The sequence below is a fragment of the Ursus americanus genome, chromosome 29 (genome assembly GCF_024610735.1).
Source record: "Ursus americanus isolate L20-20 chromosome 29, mUrsAme1.1.p, whole genome shotgun sequence".
NCBI classification, from domain to species: Eukaryota; Metazoa; Chordata; class Mammalia; order Carnivora; family Ursidae; genus Ursus; species Ursus americanus.
The window spans coordinates 8,259,436-8,281,031 of record NC_142155.1 but is presented as its reverse complement, the minus strand read 5'-3'; the positions used below and the strand labels follow the sequence as shown (position 1 = coordinate 8,281,031).

The window sequence follows — 21,596 nt, the reverse complement described above, 5'->3', positions numbered from 1 at the left end:
CAGAGGCACTGGGGGGCGGGGGCTGCTGGGGCGATGGCGGGGAGGGAGTGTGTTGCGAGCGCGCTGGGTTCGAGTCCGCCGGTGCGGGGGTGGGGGGACTTGGCCTAGGCCGACATAGCCAAGAGGGCTCCGGTGGATCCAGATTCCAGCTGGAGTTGGTGGGTATCTTTAGAGAGTGCATGGGTTAAGTCTTTGACATTTTAATATATTTTGGTGGTGGCCTAGGGATGAGAGCAGATTGCATTCAGATCTTTTTTGGTGTTCATGGAAAGTTTCAGATTGCTAAAGTCGGGTGAAATTGGGGGACAGTCTAAGTAGGGAGGGGAAGAGGTAGTTTTACTTGGATATGTTTTATATACGCCTTCTTCTCTTTCTGTTTCGCAGAGCTTTAGGCTTCCTAATGCAGCCAGTATTCCGAAGAAGTCTGGCCATGTCTGATACTCTTACGAAATGTGTTTTGCTAAAGATATTTTATAAAATAATTTATCTGAAAGTAGAGAAGGAGATTCACAATGTCAATATGGGGACGGTCACCAAAGCTAATAGACAAAGTTTGGGTGGTTCCATTTTTATTCACTTGTGAGGGAAAGTTAAACATTTGCTCTAAGTGGATTAAGTAAGTCTTAAGAAACGCTGTATGTTATTGTTGGGAATGGTGGTAATGGGTAACAATATTGGTTCTTTGCCCGTATAAATAAGGACCTCCCCCCCCCCCCCAGTACTGGTAAATTTTCGTTGTGGTTGTGGACCAGGAACTTGACTGTTCACATTGCTTAATTTGACTGTGGGTTCAGTGTTTACACTGAATTAAATATAAATTGAGTTTATAAATATGTTTAGAAAAATGAGTCTGTTGTGCAGTGATTGTTAAAAAGGATTAACCACTCTGGATAATTTCACAAAGATGATTTTCATATACAGTATAAGCAGTATTTTTTAAAAATAATTAATTAGAAACATTTCTGGATTAAGAAAGTGTATCTTAACTGTGGTACAGGTATTCTATAAGAGGGTGTAGAGAGATAGGTATTTCCTTGCTTACAGTTTTATTAACAGCACCTGGAACAGTGCCTGGACTACAGTAGATCCTCAGTATTACTCTAATGAACGAATTGGGCCTAACAGAGGCAAATAGGAAAAGAAAGCTTAATTTTCTTAAGTTTTTCTTGAGTATACCAAAGCAAAAAAAAAAACAAAAACTTAAAGGTGATGAGAGCTTTATATGAGATTCCTAGTAAGAAGATGTGGAAAGCTTCTAAAGTTTTTCTGGGTTCATTTCGTATTAGCTCTGTTCTACCTCCATTGTTGTTTGGCCAGAATAGATAACCTATCAGAGACTGAGTGTGGTGCAGCTTGTGTTACAGGTGGTGCTGTGCTGATATTTTTTGTTTTGATATTGGAACCTCCAAAGATGGCTTGTGATGCTTTCTTAGTACATTCAGTATGCAGATGATTGATTGTATTTTTGTACTGCAGTAAGTTTGGGACTTCTATAGGGCTTCTGATTCAGTTTAAATTCTGACTAGATGAGCATAGGGAGGATGGAAAGAGCATAAATAAAGCCAACAAATACAGGGCTGATTGTGAATTTCAAACTATTGCTTTAAGTTGAATCTGACTTAAGGGTCTAGGAATCTACAGTTACAATAAATTTGAGTTTCATGTCTCATTCAGCATTCCCATAAACAAAGCAAATGGTAACTTGTTAGAATATGACCATAAGGGAAAGCAAGGATTTCAGTTTCTCATATCTGATTTTTATATATTGTACTGAATCTTTCTAAATAAATGGAATGATGCCAGTATTTTTTGTGTTCAATTCTTTTCTTTCCACTTTAATACTCCACTGTAACTTGCCATACATTTTATACTACCATATTTATGTGTTTTCAAAATATTTCCCCATAGGCCTTAGGATTTAATATTAAACATCAACAGAGTATACTTTCCTTACTCTCTGGTAGACTTATTGAAAAACTGAAGTAGGTTTTCATTTACTCATCAGGTATTTATAGCCACCTATTCTGTGCTAGGCACTGTACAAACACATGGTATTCCCTTATACTATTTTCTTTTTCACAGTAGCACTTACCACTTGATAAGCTTATGTTTTTCAGTCCTACTAAAATATAAACTCCCTGAAAACAGTGACTTTGTCTTTTCACCATCATATTTCTTGCACTTGGAACAATTTGTTGTTAATGGAATAAACAAGATGATAGCAGTATGATAAAGACTGGAAGAAATAACACAGAGCAATAAAGGAATGGAAAAGCCATTTTACATGGTATTAAAATCAGGAAAGGCCCTCCTGAGAAAGTGACACCTTACTTAAGGTAACACCTTAACTATGAGATACTTGAGAATATGGCAGAGGAGATGATGCCTGTAAAGTTTCGAGACGATACATGGTTCCATTTGTGAAACAAAAAGGAGGTCATTGTGGCTTGAATGTAGCAAGCAAAGGAGAGAGTGATAAAAAGAGAGGCAGTAGATCTATCATGCAAGATGTTGAATTTTTATTTTATTCTAAGAAGTGGGAAGTCATTGAAGAGTTTGGGGCCAAGGAGTGTCATGATATGATTTATCTTTTTAAAAATCACTTTGTTCTGTGTACGATGATTTAGAGAAGAGGAATAGTAAAATCAGGGGCTTGAGTTAGAATATCGGAGTACTCTAAAAAAGAGGGGTTAGAATAGATAAATAGATAAAAAGTACTAGGAGGTAAAAACTTCCAGTCATAAAATAATCACAGAGGTGAAAAGTACAGCATAGGAAATATAGTCAGTAATACTGTAATAATGTTATATGGTAACAGATGGTGACTACACTTAACAGTAGTGAACATTGAGTGATATATAGAATTGTTAAATCAAAATGTTGTACACCTGAAACTAATATAACGTTGTATGTTAACTATACTTAAATAAAACCAACAGATGGTCTTGAATTAGAATGGTAGCAGTGGGGATTGGGGAAGAGTGGATAGACTGAAGATATGTTTGGATGTAGACCTTACAGGACTTCTTGGTGGATTGTATTTTGAGGATCAGAGTATGGGAGTAATCATAGATGGCTCCTAGAGTTTTGGTTGGAGGTGTTGGGGGGTAATTCCACTTACTGAAATGGAGTAGACAGAGAGGAATGAGGAATTTATAGCTCTACTTCGGTCAAATTAAGTTTGAGATGCCTATTTGTCATCCATATTCTAAATTATGTTTTATTTCCTTATAACTAAGTAAAATGTTAATTCTATTTCCTTTTCTGACTTCATTAGGGAAAAGGAGACCTACTGGCTACTATTGTACTTAATTTTTTTAGTATAGTATCACACTAAAATTGTTTTGTTTCTCTTTGTTTCTTTTTCTTCTGTACACATATGGTTGTCTTGTACCCCTTTTCTCCATGCGATAATAGCTTGCCAGGTTTTTCTTTTCCTTCATTCATTCAACAGGTATTTATTGAGCAATTGCAGTGTTGTAGGTACTATGAGAGGCACAGTGATGAAGAAAAAGAAATGGTTTCTCCATGGGTGAGGAGAGTCAGTGATCAAGTAATCACACTTGTAAATGTAAAATTACAACTGTCAGGCACAACAAAAGGAATTATTTATAATAACAAGAATTTTAGGGGCACCTGGGTGGCTCAGTCGTTAGGCTCAGGTCATGATCTTAGGGTCCTGGGATTGACTCCCTGCTCAGCGGGAAGCCTGCTTCTCCCTCTCGCACTCCCCCTGCTAGTGTTTCCTCTCTTGCTGTGTCTCTCTCTGTCAAATAAATAAATAAAATCTTAAAAAAAAAGAAAAAATAACAAGAATTTGATCTAACTAGGCATTTTGAAGGGTGAGTAGGAAAAGGAAGGGTGGGAAGGCAGAGCTTTCCAGGCAGAGGGAATAAAATAGAGGGAGCATGGCATGTTACTTAAGGAACTAAAAGGAGGACAGTGTGATGCTGGCAAAGAGAATGGTATGAGATGAAACTGGAGGTAGCATTATCAGATTTGTTTCCCAAAAGTCATTGACTACCACATGGAAAAAGATGCTTTAGAGAAGAGCAAAGATTATCAACAAGATCAGTTAGGGCAAAGGAGATGGTAACTAGCTTGTTCTTATAACTTAAAAAAAAATCTCCCCCCTTTTTTCTCCTCTGTGGAACTTTTAAAAAATTTACTTCCTCTCTCATTTGTTCCTTCTTTCTTATACTGCACTTACATCTAACTTTCTTTCCCTTTGCCCTTTTTTTTTCTTTTTAAAGATTTTATTTATTTATTCGACAGAGATAGAGACAGCCAGCGAGAGAGGGAACACAAGCAGGGGGAGTGGGAGAGGAAGAAGCAGGCTCCCAGCGGAGGAGCCCGATGTGGGGCTCGATCCCATAATGCCCGGATCACGCCCTGAGCCGAAGGCAGACGCCCAACCGCTGTGCCACCCAGGCGCCCCATGCCCTTTTTTTTCCTACCAACTAATTGCCTCACCAATATTTTCTCCCATTTTTTTTGTCTTCCCTTTTGTGTGTATGTATACATATGTAACTGCTTTGTTTTCCTTTTCATTTTGGGTCCAGCTCCCTTTTGGACTTTGACCACTAGCTTGAAAAGCCAGATGCTGAACTATTGCACTGTTGCCCTCTATACCAGCAAAATCTATTAAGTCTCCAAATGAAAAGTGTTTTCTATTTCCCCTTAACCATACTTTTATTTTACATGAAAGTGTAAAAACCCAATCGGTTTGTCAGTTTTACTGGGGACTGTAAATACTTCATAGGATCTCTTGAACTAAAGCACAATTTCTTCTAAGTGATTGGCATGCCATGAATATGAGCAAGGTCTTTAGTTTCCACCTGCTAAGTGGAACACACCACAAAGTTCTCCATTTATCCCTGCTTCTTCTTTTGACAGCACTACTTTTAGAAACTACATCACACTATCATTCCTTAATTACTCCTTACTTAAGTATGTTTATTTCCTGGTTTTGTCCCCGTTGAATTTATTTCACGTACTCACGTGGAACAGTAGAGTAGAACATCACTTAGAATGGCATTTTCATTAGAAATGCAATGAGAGAGGCGCCTGGGTGGCTCAGTGGGTTAAGCACCTGCCTTTGGCTCAGGTCATGATCCCAGGGTCCTGGGATCCAGCCCCACATCGGGTTCCCTGCTCAGCAGAGAATCTGTTTCTCTCTCTTTCTCTCTCTCTGACCCTTCTCCCCACTTTTTCTCTCTCTCTCTCAAAAAAAAAAAAAAAAAAAAAAAAAAGTGCAATGAAAGCATGAACTCAGAAGCCAGAATGCCAGGATTCAACATTTAGCTCTACCACTTACTAGTTGTGTGATCTTGGATAGATTTCTTAACCTCTTTGTGTTTTCATATCTGTGAACCAAGGAGAGTAATTGTAATTACCTCATAAAATTGCCATGAACATTAAATGTATTAATACATTTTTAATTCTTAGAACAATTCCAGGCATATAATCCCAAGCACTGTGTGTTAGTTGGTATTATTGATTTTCTTAGTAGGCAGAGAAGAGAAAAAATGTCTTTTTCTTGCTTTCCTTCTCTTTCATATTGCCTTTGCTTTTATTTGAATTTGTTTTATTTTTTCTTTCACTTACAACCTTCTTTTTCTAGGTGTTAGCTGATTATTGTGGGGTTTTTTTTTTAGGTTTTTTTGTTTTTGTTTTTTTTTTTACATTTTTTTATCTTTTAAATAATCTCTACACCCAGTGAACCTGGGGCTTGAACTCACAACCTGGAGATCATGAGTTATGTGCTCTACTGACTAAGCCAAGCCAGTTGATTGTCAATTGATATTATAGATTGATTGGTGTAGTCAGAGAGGCAAGAGGGAATGAAATTATATAGTCCACATGTCTACACTTCCATAAGTTGATTGTTTCTGTTGCCATTACTAAACTATGTTGAGTATTTGAGGAAATCAAGAGTTGTAGAAGGGTTATGTGACCTAGAAGAAGTCGGTGGGAAAATAGAAACTGGAGCTTGGGATCTGACAAATAGCCTTAACTTCCTTCATTTCCTTCCTTCTTTCCTCTTTCGCTTCCTTCTTTATCCCTTTGCTTCACCCATTCTTCCTTTTGCTTACTTTCCCTTTGACAGACGGGCTGGACAAGAGAAGGAAAAATAATAGGGAATTATGGGGAATTACCAATAACTGATGAAGCAGTGCTCTAAGATGGCAAAAGCAGAAATCACAGATCTCTTAAGGCCCAACTTCAGAAATTACCTAGTCACTTGTGCCATATCTGTTGGCAAAAAGGTCACAAAATCAACCCAGCTTCAAGGGGAGGGGAAGTGGACCACCATTCAGTGGGAAGAGCGGCAAAGAATTTGTAGTTCTCTTTAATCTATACAGCCTCCTTTCCTCTCCCATTTACCTGTTGTTGTTGTTTTTAATTCTTTCAACAAAGTCATAGTATTTCTTAAACTTGAAAATGACAGTTCTTATACGATCCAAAAGTTTCTGATAGCTGGGCAGTTTGGGAAGCAATAGAAAGGCAGAACAAAGTAGGCCACACAATTTGTAATTTGTTTCACAGACATAAATAGCAACATAAACAATCCATTGGTTTGACTTTTCTTTGGTAAGGGACTGATTGAAGAATTTGAGTCCAGGTAAGCATAAGTAAGAAGAAAAGAGGAAGAATATTAGAAACTTTCCTTTTTTCTTTCATTCAATGATCTCTGGGTCATGGGAGTTGTTACTATAATCTTTCTCTTTTTTCATTACCTAAACTCTTAGAAAACATGGTCATACTATTTATAATATCAAAAATTAAGCTAACACTATCTCAGTACAAAACACAACAGTTAATATACAAGGTCAAAGACACCTATTAATGATCACAATTACAACCCACCTAAGTTGTATATATTGCTTAGAATGATGCAGCATGGATGGTGATCTGTTATTGTGAACTGCAAATTACGGTGGCCAACATCAGCTAAAAGAACAAAGGTAGCAAGTACAGAAGGTAGACCAACTATGCAATATCCATTTGACACTAAAAATGGTGTTGCTTCAGCCCCTACTTTTTGGGTTATCTTACGTTTTGTACTTTACAGAATTTTCTGCATCCATCGCCAAAAATTAGGACCTCTTGTCTCCTGAGGATACAGACTTCCAGTGCTAAAATTGGGACAATCTTAGGGAAATGGGGACATTTAGACACTTTGCCTTATTCCAAGTTAATAGCAATTGCCTTGAGGCCATCTGAAGTTACAGGCTTGATTAATAATACAATAAACCCATATTCTAATCTTGCCTTTGGAGGTGTTTTTGGTTTTGGTTTTGTTTTGTTTTTGTTTTTTGGATTTTTTTTTTTTTTTTTTTTGCTATTTCAGATACATTTCATGCTTGGGTTTTTTTCCCCCCTCTCACATTAACTGAGTTACAATCTTTGAAATAGAGCAGGGAGAAAAAAAGCAGTACTTGTGTCCAGTAAACAGTAAATTCACTTTTTCATTTTTTGCAAAGATTAAAGCCGTTTTTCAGAACATAAAGAGCTAGAAATTTCTTGACTTTTTGTAGACTGTGTAGTAACCTTGTTGTCTTTCCTTATTCAAAAATTTGTGAACTTTCTATCCCACACCCTCCTATGTATGAATCTGCCACTGAATCTTGAAAACATAGTGAAGATACTACCATGACTCTGCCTCCATGAAAACAGTATCTTCTCTGCCTCCATAACTGCTATGACCACTGTTTGGATGAAGTGGGATTCCAGATGTTTTGGCATTTAATCCTTCTTCACCCTAGGTTAGTCTCCATTCTCTATTATCATCACAGGACATTTATCAAAGAATGATTTAGTTTTGTCATAATAGCAATTAAGTCTGAGAATTTTAGGATTTCCTTCACAGTTTGAGTACCAACTCCTGAGTCTCCTTTGTCTTCACTGTTTACAAGCTTTATCTGTTTCTCAAATTTACCTTCTAATTTAAGCTTACTGTGAAACTCTGTCAATTTTTTCCTTATTGAATTCTACATTTCGTGTTCAGAATTAAAGTGTCATTGGCCCACCTCCCTGGACACTGCAGCCATCTCTTACTCTGATAATCTTCTCACCTTTCTTTGGAGCAGAAGGAACAATCTGACAGTCATTTCTGAGTTGTTCATTTCTTGGCCTTGGAATTTGTGTACATCAGGCTTGAGATAACTGAATTTTTAGAATTGTGTATTCTTTGTAAAGGTAGAACCAACTGCAGTACTTTGGGATAAGATACCACCGCTTGATATTTCTGTTTTATAGAAGATCAAGGAGCTTCCAGAAACACCAAAACCAACAGCACCAAATAGCTGCCTGATAATGACCTTGGACAAAACTAAATGTGTGCTGGCATCCTGCCAAAAGATCCATAGAAACTCACTGAACCAAGAGAACATAGAACAGTAGCTGGATCCTAAGGCAAAGAATACGTGGTTTTAGTGGCTCCCAGAGAAGTCTAATTTCGTATCACTCCCAAGAATATAATATATTCAGACTTTATCTTGAGATCGTATTGGATAATCTGTTGGTCTTGTCTTCTGTGCCTAAGTACAAAGGCTTTATAGAGAAAATCACCTCAGCTGGGTGATTTTTCTGCTTCATGTAGCATCTGTGGGAGTTATTCAGTGGTACTTTGGCTAGTCTGGAGGTTCCAAGATGGCTTCATTCAAATGTCTGACTCTGGCAGGAATGGAAAGGTAGCCCCTTGTCTCTCCATGTAGTGTAAAGGCCTCTTCACATGGTCTCTTCAGCAGGGTACTCAGACTTGTAACATGGTGGGTCAGAGCTCCAAGAGACTGCCTTGGAAAATTCTGATAGGTTCTTGAGAAAGACTGGGGCTATACTGCTATAGAGCCACCTGAAATTGCTTTAATTGAGATTTTCTGACATTTGCATTTAATTCCTCTTTATTTATTTATTTTTACTGCTTTTATATTTCTAAGTTGCAGAAGTTAACTTCTGTCACAGTGATCCTTTTTAATTTATCCTGTTTTTCGTTATTTTTCTTAGAGCATGCTCATAATGAGTTCATGCGCGGTGTCGGGAAGGGGCAGAGGGAGAAGCAGAACCCTGTTGAGCAGGGAGCCGGATGCGGGACTCAATCCCAGAACTCTGGAGTCATGACCTAAGCTGAAGGCAGACACTTAACTGACTAAGCCACCCAGGCACCCCTCCTGTTTTTCATTATTGTAAAACCTTATAGTGATAGTTTAAAAATTATTAAGAAATATTTCCTACTTGCTAGCCTAAAGAAAACATTACTAATACAGTTGAAGGTGAGGTGAACCCTGTCCTTTTTCCATCCTCTACCTCCAGGGGTAACTACCATCCTTGATTTGGTAGTTATCTTTCTCATGCAATTCTTTGTACTTTAATCTTTTTTATTTAAAAAAAGATTTATTTATTTATTATAGAGAGAGTACATGCGTGAGTGGGGGGAGAGTCTGAGGGAGAGGGAGAGAGAATCTCAAGCAGACTCCAGGCTGGGTGTGGAGCCTGATGTGGGACTCGATCTCATGATCTAGAGATTATGACCTGAACCAAAATCAGGAGTCAGATACTTAATGGACTGAGCCACCCAGGCACCCCGTGTACTTTACTCTTTCTGTATGTATCTCTAAACTGTGTGTGTGTAAATTATTTTGCATGTCTTAGAACATTTTGTGAATCACGTTCTGTATTTTTCTGCAACTTGCAGACATTTTTCATTCTTATAGCATTGCTTGAGAGATTAATGTTGATGACAGTAGTTCTAATACTTCCATTTTCATTGCCATTTATGATTTCGTAGTGTGAATATGCTACAGTTCATACGTTCCTCTGTGGAAAGTTAGGTTTTATCTACTTTTCTGCTATTACATTGCTACTCTGAATACCTTCCTATGTTTCATATTGCTACTATGAAATTTTTTAAAAGTACTTCTCCTTGTGCATATGTGTGTGTTTCTCTGGGGCATAAGTCAGCAAACTTTTTCTGTAAAAGGCCAGATAGTAAATATTTTACACTTCTTAGTCTGAACACTCCCTGTTGCAATTACTCAGTGCTGTTATTTTAGCAAGGCGGCAGTCATAGATGAGACCTAAGCAAATGAGTATGGCTCTGTGCCAGTAAAACTTGACGGACAGTGAAATCTGAATTTCATATAATTTTCACGTGTTTTGAAACATGATTTTTCCCAACCATTTAAAAATGTTAAAGCCATTAGCTCATGGGCCTCATAGAAAGAGGCAAGAGGCCAGATTTGGCAGGGCATACTTTCCTGACACCTGAGCTAGCGTATCCCTTAGCAATGGAATTATTAGGTCATGTGCAATTTCAGCTTCATGTGGATATTGTCAAATTGATCTCCAAAGTGGTTTGACTAACACTTTTTAAGTTTTCCAGTTAATGGGTGCCTGGGTGGCTCAGTTGGTTAAGCATCTGCCTTAGCTCAGGTCATGATCCCAGGGTTCTGGGATCAAGCTCCCTGTCAGGTTCCCTGCTCAGCAGGGAGCCTGCTTCTCCCTCTCTGCTCCTGCTCATGTGCACTCTCTCTCTCTCTAATAAATAAATAAAATCTTAAAAAAAAAGAATATTATTAAAAAATAAGTTTTCCAGTTTATACACATCATCACCCACTTCATGTTTGATGTCTTACCTTTTGCTAGTCCAATGGGATTATCAGATGGTGGTTTTAATTTATAATAGTGAGATTATATAGTTTATAGTGAGATTATAGTGAGATTAAATATCTTTATTGCTCCATTAAAAAATTATTCATTGTTCATTCAACATTCAAAAAATATTGAGTGCTAACCTAGAGTTAATCCCTATTCTGTGAGCTGGGCACACATGAGTAAATAAAATACCCTATAAGTATTGTTTTTGTGCTTTTGTTTTTTGTGTGTGTATATTTCTGTTCTTAATTGCTCATTATTCTGCCTATTTTGTTTTTCTTTTGGAATGTTGGGGTTCATTATATACTCTGCATAGTAAATTGGATTTGTTAAATTATATGAATTGAACATATATCTTATGAAATTGTTAGTTTTTAATGAATGGAATTACTTTATGAACAGAATTTTTTACTGTACCGTAGTCATTTGTTGTTGTTTTTCCCCGATGGCTTGTGCTTTTTGTGATGTAAGAAATCTTTGGTCTTTTTGGTCCTTTGTATTACAACTTTTTTGTTTTATTAATTACTGTTCTTTAGTTTTTATGACAGCAGTAGTGCCAGTCAGGTATATAGGCTGGGTTAACAGATTTTGGAAATCTATTTGTAGTATATATATTATGTTTCCTTTATATTAAAAAATATTTTAAAGACTTTATTAAATATTTGCAAATCATATATCCAGAATATACAAAGAACTCCTATAACTCATTAGCAAAAACCCTCCAAATAATTCAATTAAAAATGGACAAAGGGGGGGCATCTGGATAGCTTGGTTGGTTAATCATCCAACTCTTGATCTAAGCTCAGGTCTTGATCTTAGGGTTGTGAGTTCAGGCACCATTAAAAAAAAATGGACAAAGTTCTTGAATAGACATTTTTCCAAAGAAGACATACAGATGGCCAACAGGTACATGAAAAGGTGCTCAACTATCACTCATCATTCCACTTCTGGGAATATATCTGAAGTAAACAATGTCAAGGGGGAGGTGGGTAAAGTTTAAATAGGTAATGGGGATTAAGGAATGTACTTGTGATGAGCACTGGGTGTTGTATGGAAGTGTGGAATCACTATATTATACACATGAAACTAATATTACACTGTATGTAAAAACTTAAAAAAGAAAGACGCTATGTCAAAGAGCTGCACCCACATGTTCATAGTAGCATTATTTATAATAGCCAAGACATGGAAAAAGCCTAAGTGTCCACTGACAGATGAATGGATAAAGAAGTTGTAGTATACATATATACAATGGAATATTATTCAACCATAAAAAATGAGGAAATATGTAATTTGTGACAACATATGTGGACCTTGAGGGCATTATGCTAAGTGAGATAAGTCAGACAGAAAGACAAATACTGTATGATCTCATATATGGAGTCTAGAAAAAAGAGATCAGATTTGTGATTATCTGAGGCAAGGAATGAGGTGAGGGGTAGGGAACTTGGAGAAGGTTGTCAGAAGGTACAAACTTCCTGTACTGGGGATTTAATGTACAAAATGATGTCTATAGTTAACATTCCTGTGTGGTATTTTTAAAAGTTGTTGACAGTAAATCATCACAGGGAAAAGTTCTTATGAGTTTTCATGTGACGAGTTGTCATCACAAGGAAAAAAACTTTTGGTTTTGTATCTGTGTGAGGTGATGGATGTTAACTGAACTTACAGTGGTAGTCATTTCACAATACATGTAAGTCAAGTCACTATTCTGCACACCTTGAATTTATACAGCGGTAGATGCTAATTATATCTCAACGAAACTGGAAAAAACAGACTTTTTTCCCTAACCATGCAAAACATTTTTTTTTTAAATTTTTTTAAGGGCAGTTTTAGGTTCACAGCAAAGTTGAGAGGAAGATACAAAGATTTTCCATGTACCTTCTACTTCCACACATGTATAGCCTCCACCTGTATCAACATCTCCTGACAGAGTGGTATATTTATTACAGTTGGTAAGCATATATTAACATAGGGGCACCTAGCTGGCTCTGGTGGAAGAGTATGGGACTCTTGATTGGGGTTGTGAGTTTGAGCCCCATGTTCAGTGTAGAGATCACTTAAATAAACCTACATTGACATATCATAATCAAAGTCCATATTTACAATATGATTCACTCTTGCTGTTATAGAGTCTATGGGTTTGGACAAATGTATAATGACTTGTATCCATCATCATAATACCATACGGAGTATTTTCAGTGCCATAAAATTCTGTGCTCCACCTATTCATCCTTCAGACCTGCCTCCCCAGCACACTCCTGGCAACTACTGATCTTCCTACTGTCCCCATAGTTTTGCCTTTTCCAGAACGTCATATAGTTGAAATCATATAGTATGTATTTTTTTCATATTTGTTTCTTTCAGTTAGTATTATGCATACAAGTTTCCTCCATGTCTTATCATTGATTGATAGCTAATTCCTTCTTAGGGAAATAATATTTCATAATTATCCATTCGGTTAAGGACATCTCGGTTGCTTCCATTTTGGCAGTTATGATAAAGTTGCTGTAAACATTTGTGTGCAGATTTCAGTGCAGATGTAAGTTTTTAACTCCTTAAATACCAAGGAGTGCAGTTTCTGTATGGTAACAGTATGTGTAAGTTTTGCAGGAAACCACAAAACTGTACCATTTTGTATTCTCACCAGCAGTGAGTGAGAATTCTTACTGTTCCACATCCTCAACAGCGGTTGGTGTTGTCGGTGTTCCAGAGTTTAGCTAGGTGTGTAATAGTATCTCGTTTTAATTTGCATATCTCTGATGACCTATGATGTGGAGCATCTTTTAATAGGCTTATTTGCCATCTCTTATTTGCCATCTTTATACCTTGGTGAGGTGTCTGTTAAGGTGTTTGGCCCTTTCCTTTTTTAAAAAATTGAAGAATAGTTGACACAGTAGTAAATTAGTTTCAGCTGTGCAACGTAGTGATTCCACAAGTCTATACATTATGCTTACCACAAGTTTAGCTACCATCAGTCACCATCTGATGCTATTATGATACTGTTGACTATATTCCCTATGCTGTGCCTTTTATTTTAATAGATTTATTTATTTATTTGAGAGAGAGAGAGAGAGGATGTGAGCACGTGAGCAGGGGAAGGGGCAGAGGGAGAGAGTCTTTAGCATACTCCACTGGATCTGAAGACTCTTGAGATCAGGACCTGAGCCGAAGGTTAGATGCTTAACCAACTGCTTGACCCAGGCACCCCTGTATGGTGCCTTTTATCCCTGTGATTTATTCATTCCATAATAGGAAGCCTATATCTCCTACTCCCCTTCACCCATTTTGCCTATCCTAGGACCCTCCTTTCTCTTTTTGCCCATTTTTTAATTGAGTTTGTTTTCTTATTGTTGACTTTTTAAAAGATTTTATGTATTTATTTGAGAGAAAGTAAGAGAAAGAGCACGTGCAAGCATAAGTGGGTGAGGGGCAGAGGGAGAAGCGGACTCCCCGCTAAGCAGGGAGCCCGACACAGGGCTTGATCCTGGGGCCTCCAGGATCACGACCTGAGCTGAAGGCAGACGCTTAATGGACTGAGCCACCTAGGTGCCCCCTTATTATTGACTTTTAAGAGTTCTTTATATATTTTGGATATAGTCCTTTATCAGATGTGTCTTCTGCAAATATTTTCTCCCAGTTTGTGGATTGTCTTTTAATTTTCTTGACATTATCTTTTTCAGAGAAGTTCTTTTCCCCCTAAATTTAACTGATAGTCTGATTCTACTTTTTTAAAATTTATTTAAATTTTACTTAGTTAACACACAGTGCAATATTGGTTTCTGAAAGAGAATCCAGTGATTCATCACTTACATACCACACCCAGTGCTGATCACAAGTGTCCTCCCTAATACCCTTCACCCACCTCCCTAGCCCTCAGTTTGTTCTTTAAGAGTCTTATGGTTTATTTCCCTTTCTCCCTTCCCTTCCTTCCCATGTGTTCATTTGATTTTTTTCTTAAATTCCACAGATGAGATCATATGGTATTTGTTTTTTGACTTATTTCACTTAGCATAATACAGTCTAGCGCCATCCACGTCATTGCAAATGACAAGATTGCATTCTTTTTGATGGCTGAGTAATATTCTACTGTAGATATACACTACAGTTTTGTTTTTTTTTTATAAAGATTTTATTTATTTATTTGGCAGAGAGAGACAGCCAGCGAGAGAGGGAACACAAGCAGGGGGAGTGGGAGAGGAAGAAGCAGGCTCATGGGAGAGGAAGAAGCAGGCTCATAGCAGAGGAGCCTGATGTGGGGCTCAATCCCACAACGCCGGGATCACGCCCTGAGCCGAAGGCAGACGCTTAACCACTGTGCCACCCAGGCGCCCATACACTACATCCTTTTTATCCGTTCATCAGTCGATGGACATTTGGGCTCTCTTCATTGTTTGGCTATTGTTGGTAATTCTGCTATAAACATTGGGATGTATGTACCCCTTTGAATTTGTATTTTTCTATATTTTGGGTAAACACCTAGTAGTGCAATTGCTGGGTCATAGGGTGGTTCTATTTTTAACTTCTTCAGAAATCTCCATACTGTTCTTGAGTGGCTGCACCAGTTTGCATTCCCACTAACAGTGTAAGAGGGTTCCCCCAGAAGTTCTTAATTTATTGAAGTCTAGTTTATCAGTTCTTTCATGGATTGTGCCTTGGGTGCTGTATCTAAAACGTCATTGGCATACCCAAGGTTATCTAGGTTTTCTCCTGTGTTATCTTGTAGGAATTTTATAGTTTTGCATTTTACATTTTGGTGTATAGTCAATTTTGAATAAATTTCTTTTGAAAGATCTAAGGTTTGTATCTAGAGTCATTTTTTTTCCATGTGGATGTCCAGTTCCAGCACCATTTTTTGAAAAGACTAATTTTTGTTCCATTATTGCCTTTGCTCCTTTGTCAGAGATCAATTATATTATGTTCATGTGGCTCTATTCTGGGCTCTCTGTTTTTTTTCCACTGATTTGTCTTTTCTTTTGCCAACGCCGTACTGATTTGATTATTGTAGGTTTATAGTAAGACTCAGAGTTGAGTAGTGTTGGGGTGCCTGGGTGGCTCAGCCGTTAAAGCGATCTGCCTTCGCCTCAGGGTGTGATCCTGGCGTTCTGGGATCGAGCTCCGCATCAGGCTCCTCCACTGGGAGCGTGCTTCTTCTTCTCCCACTCCCCCTGCTTGTGTTCCCTCTCTCACTGCCTGTCTCTCTCTCTGTCAAATAAATAAATAAAATCTTAAAAAAAAAAAAAAAGTTGGGTAGTGTCCTCCAGATTTGTTCTTCATAAATACTGTGTTGGCTATTCTGGGTTTTTGGCCTCTATAATAGACTCTGTTTCTTACCATCTACAAAATAACTTGCTGAGATCTTGATTGCGATTGCATTGACTCTATGAAGTGGGGAAGAATTGGTAACTTGATAATATTGAGTTGTGCTTTCCGTGATTTTATTTAGTTCTGCTTTGATTTCATTTATCATGGTTTTGTAGTTTCCCTCATACAGATCTTGTACATGTTTTGTTAGCTTTATAGCTAAGTATTATGTGTTGGGATATGCTAATGTAAGTGGTATTGTGTTTTTAATTTCAAATCCCACTTTTTCAATATTGGTTTATTGGAAAGCAGTTGAACTTTTCTATCAACCTTGTATCCTGCGGACTTAACTATAATTGCTTATTAGTTGCAGAAGGTTTTTTTTATTGACTGTTTTTGGGTTTTCTCTGTAAGTGATGATATCATCTGTGAGCAAAGACAGTTTTATTTCTTCCTTCCCAATCTATATCCCTCTTATTTCCTTCTCTTATTTTACTGAATTAGCTAGAACTCCCAGTGTAGTGTTGAAAAGGAATGAGAGGGTCATTTTCCCCTTGTACCTGATCTTAGCGGAAGAGCTTTGATTTTTCACTATTGTGTATGATGTTAGCTGTAGATTTTTATAGATACTCTTTACTAAGTTTAGGAAGTTCCCCAGTCTTCCTAGTTTACTGAGTTTTTTTTTTTCTTAATCATGAATAGGAGTTGAATTTTATCAAGTGCTTTTTCTGCCTTTATTGAGATGATCGTGTGACTTTTCTTTAATTTTAGAGTATTCAGTGACTTAATGGATTCCATTAATTGATTTTTGAATGTTGAGTCTGCAAGGCTGGGACAAATTCCATTTGGTTATGGTGTATAATTCTTCTTAAACATTGTTGGATTCAGTTTGTTAATATTTTGCATCTGTGTTCATGAGGGATATTGTTTGTAGTTTTCTTATAATGTCTTTCTCTGGTTTGATAATTAGGGTAATGTTGGTCTCATAGAATGCTTCTATCTTTTGAAAGAGATTATAGAGATTTGATACAATTTCTTCTGTAAACGTTTGGTAGAATTCACCAGTGAATCCACCTGGGCTTGGTGCTTTCTGTTTTGGAAAGTAATTACTGATGCAATTTCTTTAATAGATAGAGGACTATTTAGATTGTCTGTTTTTTGTGTGTGAGTTTTGGTAGCTTGTATCTTTCAAGGAAGTGGTCCATTTCCAAATTTGGATGTGGAGTTGTTAATTGTATTCCTTTATTCTTTTAACATCCATGGGATCTGTAGTGATGTTCCTTTTTTCATTTGTGATATTAGTAATTTGTGTCCTCCTCTTTTTAGGTAGCCTGGCTTGAAGCCTGTTGATTGTTATCAGTCTTCAAAGAACTAGTCTTTAGTTTTGTGGTTTTTCTCTGTTGATTCCCTATTCAATTTCACTATTTCTGTTCCAATTTGTATTATCTCTTTTCTTCTGCTTATTTTGGATTTGAATTGCTTTTTCTGGTTCCTAAGATAGAAGCTTAGATGATTATTTTAGATCTCAGCCCTGAGATCAAGACCCAAGCTGAGATCAAGATTCAGATGCCTAACTGACTGAGCCACCCAGATGCCCATAGATCTTTTACACATGCATTTTATGCTATAAATTTACCTGTATGCACTGTTTTCACTGTATCTCAAGAATTTGGTAAGTTGTACTTTCATTTTCATTTAGTTCAAAATATTTAAATTTATTTTGAGATTTCTTCTTTGACCCATTTTTTGTTCAGAGGTGTGTTATTTAGTCTTCCATGTATTTTGGAATTTTCCAGTTATTGATTTCTAGTTTATCTTTCTGTTAAATAGATTTCTAGTTTAATCCTGTTGTTGTCTGAGAGCAGATGTGTGATTTCTGTTTCTATAAATTTGTTGAAGTGCTTTATGGCCCAGAGTGTTGTCTTTGTGATTGTCCCATGTGAAGTTGAGAAAAAATGTGGTTTCTCTGTTGTTGGATGAAGTGGTCTGTAGATGTCAGTAATCTCCAGTTGATTGGTATTATTGAGGTCAGCTGTGTTCTCAGCTGATTTTCTGCCCCCGTTAGAAATGGAACAGTCCATTTCTAATACAGGAATGTTATAGTCTCCAACTATGATAATGGATTCATCTGTTTCTTCTTGCAGTTCTATTAGTTTCTGCCTCACGTAGTTTAACACTGTTGCTAAGTGTGTACCTGTTAGGGATTGTTATGTCGTCTTTGAGAATTGACTGTTAAAGTAACTAATGCCCTTCTTCATCTCTAATTAGAACTTTCCTTGCTTTGACATCTGCTTCGTCTGAAAATACGGCTACTCCTGCTTTCTTTTGATTATTGTTAGCATGGTATATTTTCTCCCTCTCTTTACCTTTAATCTATATGTGTCTACTTAGTATCTATTTAAAGTACGTTTCTTGTAGGATGCATATGGTAGCATATGGTTGGGTCTTGTTTGATCCACTTTGAGAACCTCTGTCTTTTGATTGGTGCATCTAAACCATTAATGTTCAGAATGATTATCGATATAGTTGGATTAATATCTACAGTATCTGTTAGTGTTTTCTATTTGTTGCGAAGTGTTTTGTGAATTATATTTATAATTTTCAAATGTTAACTCTTGATTTGGGATTTAAACTCTACTTAATTACAATATATTGCTCTTTACATATTACTGGATTTGATTTGCTAGTATTTTATTTAGGGTTTTGTATCTGTCTCCATGAGAAAGTGGTAATTTTCCTTCCTTGAATGTTATAGTCAGGTATGGAATTAGGTATTCTCACTTTGCAAAATGAACTGTAGAATGCTGCTCTTTGTTTTATATTCTGGGAAAATAAATTTTGTTACTATTTCTTAGGAGATTGAAAGAAATTACTAGAGGGGTGCCTGGCTGGCTCAGTTGTTAGAGCATGTGATTCTTGATCTTGGGGTCATGAGTTTGAGTCCCATGTTGGGGGGTAGAGTTTACTTAAAAACAACAGCAACAACAACAACAACAACAGAGAACTGAATTAACTTCCCATGAAATCAGAATAACCTTTTTTTTTTTTTTTTTTTAAGTTAATAGCTTGAGAGGCCTTTTGGGTCTGAATATTTCGTTATGGAATCAGTTTCTTTTATTGATGCAGCAATGTTCAAATCTCGTTCTGTCAGTTTGCTAATATTTGTGCCTTGTAGATATTTAGGTTTGCTTTATCTAGTTAACTAAGTCAGTTCCTCCCCGTCCATCAGATTTTAATCTTTCATCAATTTAGTTATATCTCTCATTTATCATCATCTCCTTTCTGGTTTTCTTTTTGTTCTTAAGCGTTTCTACTTTCTCTCCCCTCCTTCCATTACTGTCATTTTAGTGAAGGATATGGAGTAAAATGAATGTATTTAATTTGTGATACTTAAAGTGGGATCTGTCTTCATCCTTTATCTCTCCTTCCACTCAATTTCATAAGTGGAGTATAGTGGACCTAATTTTCCACTCTTGTTATTACTAATGTCAACCATAGCAGGATATTGAAATGTGGTAATACTCTCAAAGACTTTTAGGATTTAAGTTTTTGTTCCTACTCCAAGTTGCCCTAAACTCATATTTTAAAAATATGTTTGCATTTTATAATTTATTTTTTTATTGACAGTAATCACTTTCATGAGGTTATTCTTTCATTTATTCATTTACAGGTTCGAATCTGTCAATTAGGAAATCATATGACAATTTGTTAGAATTGTGTGTATAGAACCCTAGTTCCTTCAGTGTGTAAATAACAAACATTTTTGACATTTTGCTGCCTGGTGGCTTTTTTGATTAACTTGCCTGACTCATTTGATGGATACTAGTTGCTGGATTATGAGTCTTTATTAGGCCAGTAATTATTGTAGTTTATTGCCTTTTCTGTCTTGGTAGCGTAGCTTTCACCTAGCCATCCTTTTTTATTTTTTAAAAAGATATTATTTATTTGAGAGAGAGAGTGTGTGTGCACGTACATGAGCGAGGGGTTGGGGCAGAGGGAGAGGGAGAAGCAGACTCCCCACTAAGCAGGGAGCCTAACCTGGGGCTCCATCCTGGGCCCCCAATATCATGACATGAGCCAAAGGCAGACACTTAATTGAGTCACCCAGGTACCCCCTAACCATCTTTTTTTAAAACAGGCTCATTTTGCATTTGATTTTTTAAGGTTCTTTTTGGGGAGTAATTTTAAATTTGTAGAGAAGTTTCAAAGATGTTTACCATTTATGCATCTTTCCATAGTGTTGGCACCTTATATGATCATAGTATGTTTGTCAAAAACTTGGAAATTAACATAAGTATAAGACTATTACCTAAACTACAGACTTTATTTGGGTTTCCGTTATTGTTTCACTGATCTCCTTTTTTAAATCCAGGGTCCAATCCAGCATACCATACTGCATTTGGTTGTTACATCTCCTTAGTCTCCTCTGATGTGTATAGTTTCTTAATCTTTCCTTGTTTTTCATAACCTTGATGGTTTTAAAAGCATACTAGTCAGGTATTTCATAAACTGTTTTTCAGTTTGAGTTTACCTGATGTTTTCTTATGATTAAACTGGCATTACAAGTTTTTGGGAAGAAGACCACAGAGCTGAAGTGGCATTTTCATCACATCATGTTAAACAGTATATTCTGTGAATAAGACCTCACTTTTGATGTTAACCTTAATCAAGGCCGAGGTAATGATTGTCAGATTTTTCACTGTCAATTTACTTTTTTCCCTTCTGTAGTCAGTTCTTGGAAGTGAGTTACTAAGTCTGGTGTATACTGAAGGGAAGGGAAATTAAGTTTCGTATGTTACAGGAAAGAGTTTGTGCACATATTGTTTGGAATTCTTTTTTAAGGAAGATAGGTCTTGGGGCACGTGGTTGGCTTAGTTGGTTAAGTGTCTGCCTGCGGCTCAGGTTTTGATCTTGGGGTCCTGGGTTGAGCCCTGCATTGGCTCCCTGCTTGGAGGGGAGTCTGCTTCTCCCTCTTGCCCTGCTACTCCCTCCTACTCATTCTCAATCTCTCTCTCTCTCTCCCTCTCTCTCTTTCCCTCTCTCCCTCCAATAAATAAATAAAATATTAAAAAAAAAAAAAGGAAGATAGGTCTTTTCTCCCCATTTATTTTTATTCAGTCATTTATGTCAGTATGGATTCGTGAATATTTGTTCTATTTTGGGGGTTATAATCCAATACTGTTGTTGTTTGTTTTTTCTAAAATTGATTCACCTTTGTTCAACTAACTATTGGGAGGTTTAGTTTGGCTTCTGAAACCTTTTGACATGACCCCATCTTAAAAAAGCAGTGAACCTCCTTATTTTCTGGCATAGAAAATACTCTGGACTAATCTTGTATTTTCTCTGCTCCATCCCTACAGTCAGTCAATTCTTCTAGGAGCAAGGCTCCTTTTATTAGAGAATCGTATTTAGAAATCAAGATCTGGTTATAAGTGTGCTTGTTGCCACTGTGGTGTCACTATTGTCTAGATCTTCTCAGAGGACAAAGCCTTAGTTTTGTATTCTATTAATCCATGGTACAAGACATACCTGTATATTTTCCTTTTATCTATCTGTATGTATATCAAAGAAATACGAGTTCATATTGTTAACTCTTACCCAAGTACCGTTAGAATGAATAGAGTTCATTGTAGTTT

General features: G+C 36.9%; 1 protein-coding gene and 1 pseudogene across 9 annotated transcripts in view; one reads left to right on the top strand and one right to left on the bottom strand.

The window, feature by feature from the left end:
- Positions 1-21,596, top strand: part of SENP6 (SUMO specific peptidase 6) — a 118,093-nt gene that overhangs the window by 773 nt on the left and 95,724 nt on the right. The window lies entirely within an intron of this gene.
- On the bottom strand, positions 7,652-12,337 carry LOC123796983 (protein LSM14 homolog A pseudogene; annotated as a pseudogene).